The sequence below is a fragment of the Littorina saxatilis genome, linkage group LG8 (assembly GCF_037325665.1).
Source record: "Littorina saxatilis isolate snail1 linkage group LG8, US_GU_Lsax_2.0, whole genome shotgun sequence".
In the NCBI taxonomy this organism is placed as follows: domain Eukaryota; kingdom Metazoa; phylum Mollusca; class Gastropoda; order Littorinimorpha; family Littorinidae; genus Littorina; species Littorina saxatilis.
The window spans coordinates 40,257,825-40,263,630 of record NC_090252.1 but is presented as its reverse complement, the minus strand read 5'-3'; the positions used below and the strand labels follow the sequence as shown (position 1 = coordinate 40,263,630).

The window sequence follows — 5,806 nt, the reverse complement described above, 5'->3', positions numbered from 1 at the left end:
ATTAATTAATTAATTAATGTATTTATTTTTTTATTTGTCCGAATTGATTTCATAAGGGGCATCTAAATTAAATGTCAATCCACGAACTGTGTTCATAAAAGCAATGTCTACTCTGCACACGACGCAGCCACAGGTTTGATGTTCGGAATGTGTCCAAGTCGACGAATGCTTCTTTCCTCTGTAAAATCCGAACAAATCAGTGTTGGTGTACATCATCGCTTAACCAGAAAAAAACGTACCTTTTGATATCTCCTTTTTCAGATTGCGAAAGCTGGGTGGGATCCACTTTCAAAGAAACTGAAAGGTGAAATACTCACCGTCATAGAAGTGGTGTCCAAGCGTGGGAAAAAGATCAGTTCACGGACTGTCTTTGATGCTTTCCTGGTCCGTGGCCTGGCAGTGTTGCTCTGGACCTGTTTCAATGAAGGTATAATAGCAAACTGGGATGTTTATGTTGCCATTCTGTTTGCTTTGTCTGTTATGCTTGTTTCTTTATTTAAATTGGGTTGATTTTTTGAGTAGTATTGTTTTGCTTGGTCGTTTGTTGTTGTTGTTGTTGTTGTTGTTGCTGCTGCTTTTGCTGTCGCCGCTGTTGTTGTTGTTGTTGTTGTTGTTGTTCCTGTCGTTGTTGTTGTCGTTGTTGTTTTTGTTGGTGGTGGTGGTAGTGCTGTTGTTGCTGTTGTTGTTGTTGTTGTTGTTGCTGTTTTTAATGCTGTTGCTGTCATTGCTGTTGTTGTTGTTGCTGTTGTTGTTGTTGTTATTATTGATGTTGTTGTTGTCGTTGTTGTTGTTGTTGTTGCTCTGGTTGCTGTTCCTTCGTACCTTCACGTTCGACAAAATGAAGGCTTTTCTTTATTCTTCTACCTAAATACTGTCTCATATTTGCAGATCCCAAAGTCACTTATCGGCACTTGTGTAACCCACTCAAGCTCATCGCTGACTTACTGCGAGCAGTATTCCAGTCGGCAAAGAACAAACACAGGCACATCATACTGGAAGAACTCCACGTCCTCCTCTCCCACCCATCAACCGAAGTTCGCAAGATGGTGATTGAGGCCGTCGAGGATCAAGGCCAGTCCTTGGCCCAGTTCCTGCTCTCAAACACAGAAAAACAGCTGAGGATGGCTGGGTTCTGTGTTGACGATGACAGCCAACCCGCAGTGGGAGCAAACAAGAAGCGTCACTGCGCCTGGAACACAACGTTTTGGCGTGGACCTGACAAACAGCTTCTTCGTGGTGCTATGCGCACTTACTGCAGGGCTTGCCTGGAGTCTGGAAGCTCCGCTCAGTGCCCAAAGGCCTCAGGAAGCTCCAGACAACGCAGTGAGCAGCACGTGCAGAACCTACATCTCTTGCAGCAGCTGGGTCAGCGTCCTTGCTTTGTGCAGCTGTGGGCTTTCCAGACCCACCCTTTGCCTCAGTTCTACATCACAGACTGTACTCAGGACAAGCTTCTTCTGGACGTCTTGGTAAACGATCGTCTCCCTTGTCCCCGTCTTGAACGCAACTCACTCCTCTCTGCGGCCGCCCAGGTCCTGTCTGCCATTGGCTTTCTGGCGTCACGTGACATCGCCCTTCGTGACGTCACTAGCAGCAACTTGGTCTGCCAGTTCGAGGCTGTGACTGGAAGGAAAGAAATCAGGATTAAGATCGCTGACTTGGGCATGTCTCACGTTTTTACTGCCCAGAGAGCTGGCGCTGCGTCATCAGTGCGACCGTGTGAGTTTTTGTGTAAACTGTTCTTCTGTTAAAGCTTTCTGTCGTATAGTTTAGCTTGAATTGGTGTTGGTTTGGTTTCTCTTTGCGATATGCACCTTTATCAATTTATATTCAGTGTGCTGCCATCATGCAATGTTGCTGCTGTGGTTATTTATGGTGGGGATGATGCTCATGTGTTAACCGCAGGTCTTAGACATTCTCTGCCTGGACTTGAAAGCACTAGATCATTTGACAACTTGTTTGTTAACGTATAGTCCTTTCTTACCAAATACAAGATGTGTGAGTACTATGTTTGGAGCATAAAGCACGCCTGAGAGTGTTCTACTTATATCCTTTAAGGCGATCCCTAATTGAGCCCGAAGTCAAAGACTTAGCTAGGTCTTTTTACCTAAAGGTCAGTGCAAAAGCGTCGCGCATCCAGCTTCGCGAAGTAGGCTTACGAAGTAAACTTTGCCCAATTAATTAGAGGCTTTGGCCTGGTCATAATGACAAAAACATATTTAATTTGTGTGTGTGTGTGTGTGTGTGTGTGTGTGTGTGTGTGTGTGTGTGTGTGTGTGTGTGTGTGTGCATGTGTGTGTGTGTGTGTGTGTGTGTGTGTGTGTGTGTGTGTGTGTGTGTGTGTAGTACGGAACCCTGGTCCTTGCCCCGTGCGGTGGATGTCACCAGAGTCTTTGTTTGAAGGACGGTTCTCTGCAGCGTCCATGGTCTACTCCTTTGGCTATCTCCTGTACGAGCTCTTCACTCGGGGTTGTCAGCCCTTCTCAGAGACACATCGAGACACGGATGACATTCTCCGCCTGGTAATATGCTGTTTTCTGTCTTTTTTTTTTACAATAGGATGGCTGTCACTGTATAAATCTGTATGCGTGAAACTATTTAACTATTTGAAAAATAAGATTGTCACGTAATAAGTCTGTGTTTGTGAAAAATTGAACTTTGGACAGTGGGTGTTCCTAACACATTCAACGCCTGTTTTGTACTGTTCATATCTGTTCATAAGAGGGTATTATAAGTGCATACTACTGGCGAGCGTCAAAGCGGCTTTGTTAAAAAGATTTTTTTCCAAATTTGGTTTCGGAAGAAGGAGGGATATAATTCTAAAATAAACTCGATCATTCAGATATTGTCTCGTGCTTGCATTATTTACAAGCAACTTCAATTGCAAATGCAGTATAGCAATACATCTGTAGCTATTAATACCATAATACATTTTATAAATAAAACGTATGACTCTTTATTCGGCAACCTTGTTGTTATTGCACAGCTGTTCCTCCACTCGCCGAGCGTTCGACCCTTCCAGTGGCCGTGTATACCTGACGAGGTGTTCGCCATCATTCGAGGCTGTACTGAGTTCAGAACAAAGAAGAGGTGGTCGCTGGAGCAGGCCAAAGAAATGATTGAAAAACTGACAGATTCAAATCCGGCATCGAAGTTTCAAGGTACACATTATGTTTCAAGATATGTAGGTTTGACAGGCAACTTCTCACATTGTTCAAGTTGGTTTGCTGTGGATTATTGATGCTAATTGTTTACAGATAGCCACATTTTCTTTTGTTTGCAGTACTTTGTGTTGGGACGCTGTTCATGTTGAAATAGATTAGGCAGCTCAAAAGGCACTCATTTGACCTCTGTATACAAAATCAACAACCCCAGCACGATTTTATACAAGACAGCGTCTATACAGTGGCCCACGTGCATCATACAGTCCCAAAAGTTGCAATTATGCCCTCTGAATTTGACAAAACCATTGAAACAGATTAAACTATCAATGTTCTATCGAAAATAGTCCGTCAACGGTGTAGGTATTATCCTCTATCAAAGTCACACATTGCAGGTATTGACAATGTTCTTAGCCTGGCCTACAAATAGGAAACCAGAAATGTAGGTCTTGTTATTTTGCCTGCAACGCAACTTGTGTTATTGATTTAAGTCAATTATTTGTGTTCGTGTTAACAGAGTTCATGAAGTTTCCTCAAATCAACATCGATCAGGAAGTTCGCAAATATCTTCCAGAGAAGGTTTGTATCTTTTTGTATTTGCTTCGATAACATATTTCTGCAAAAGAAGATGTTACTGTATACGCGAAACTGACACCCAGACATTCATTTGTCATTTTACTTTGCATCAAAGTATTCGTTTGTGTGAATGAATTTATATACTTTCTTCTCTAGTGGTGTGCCTGTTCAGTGCAGTGCTGTGTAAGATATGTCGCAGCATCGATCGATCGTTTTAATCCAATGTCTGTTTTTTTCTTGTTTGTCCGCTTACAATTGTGACCCTCCACCACGAAATGAGTCGCATGTCACCTCGCGCGGTTTTGCGCTAGGCTTAATATAAGTCCGGAGAGTGTATGGTAACAGCGTGAGGGTCACCTTAGTCACAGGCTTATAACTCAAACAGTTTTCGCTCTTTTCTAAAACGGTTTTCACCACTGGATAGAGCATAAAAAATTCGTTAGGAAAATGTAAAAATATGAAAATCATGCAAAGGTGACATGCGACTCATTTCGTGGTGGAAGGTCACAATTTAGGCCGTTAGGTCGAGGTACCTGTGCATAGTTTGGTTTGTTGTGAATTAAACGTTCCAATAGTGGTGGTTTTTTTCATGCTTTATGCTTTATGTTTCAGTGTACTTCTATTTTGTGTGTGTTTTCTTTCGGTTTGGTTTTGATTTAAAAAAAACACTGAATTCAATTCAGATTAGTCTTGGTTAGTTATTTGAAGTTTGTTGTGTTGATGGAGAATATATCTGATTTTTAATTTACAGGGAATTCCACGAATCGTCCAGTCTATGATTGGGAGTAAGTGCTGTTTTTTCTCTCTCCATTTTTCACCTATCTTATTTGCTAGGATTCGTATAGATATAAGGCGGCTCAAGTCAAAACTATGTTTCAAACACGGTCATTTGCATCTGAGACTTAGAACCTAAAACATGTTTGAATACAATTTTGTTTCCAAATCGTATTTAAGCTGTATGCCCAATGCTTCATAAAGACTTACGCTTGCACTTTCATGAATCTTTGTTTAAATGACTTTTCTTATTTTTGAAATTAAAGTGTTTTTGTGTTTTTTTATGTTGTTTTTGTGTTTTTGTTGTTGTCACTATTATTATTTGTTTCTAGACCCAAACAAGTACACCAATCTGATGCAATCGAGCTGGCCAAAGTCTTCTGCTGCCAAGGTCACCGAACTGGAGACGCATGCTTCAGACTCCTTTTCTGTCGTGTTAGCTGGAAAGGTAACGGGCCCTTCTAACTTTGAGGTCTGCCAGAGTGTAACAGAAAAGACCATACAATCCCGTAGGAAAGCTGGTTTAAACAAAATGTTATTCAAAATACATTGTGAAACTCGTAATAGTAATAAGTAAACAATTAGGGCACAAATCAAGCAAAAAAGGTATATTAAGACTAAATTACACAAATGTTCATGATAGTGTAACCGAGTGCCGAAACACTACGATCACCTCGGGAGGCGAAGTGCAATCAAACAGGATTGAAAATGTTAGGGCTAATTTCTTAGCCCTATAAAAACTGTTATGCAAACCCGAAGGTTTCCATGAACATACAGACAATCGGAAACCACCAGACCCCATCACAAACAGAATTCCACAATCCACCGGTGTTGACTTAAAGGCCAACAACTCGGGTGCAGAGTCTGCTGTGAAAGGAGCGGTAGCCTCCCCTGTCACAATCGCCCCCGTTTGAATGAACCTGAACATATCATGCCGAGTCCCATCCCTGCTCGCAAGCGCCAGATGTAACCGAGTGCCGAAACACTACGATCACCTCGGGAGGCGAAGTGCAATCAAACAGGATTGAAAATGTTAGGGCTAATTTCTTAGCCCTTTAAAAACTGTTATGCAAACCCGAAGGTTTCCATGAACATACAGACAATCGGAAACCACCAGACCCCATCACAAACAGAATTCCACAATCCACCGGTGTTGACTTAAAGGCCAACAACTCGGGTGCAGAGTCTGCTGTGAAAGGAGCGGTAGCCTCCCCTTTCACAATAGTGAACAAAGCATCATGTTAATAAACCAGAAAAATAAATGAGCCATACCCTGCAAACGGTAGTACTATTCA

General features: G+C 42.1%; 1 long non-coding RNA gene across 1 annotated transcript; it reads left to right on the top strand.

Annotated features, from left to right (window-relative positions):
* The first annotated feature begins 1,318 nt into the window (after nt 1–1,318).
* LOC138972311 (uncharacterized) lies at nt 1,319–3,122 on the top strand. Its single transcript, XR_011457549.1, has 3 exons — nt 1,319–1,719; nt 2,347–2,522; nt 2,987–3,122. It is a non-coding gene; the product is annotated as an uncharacterized lncRNA (long non-coding RNA).
* Nucleotides 3,123–5,806: the final 2,684 nt, after the last annotated feature.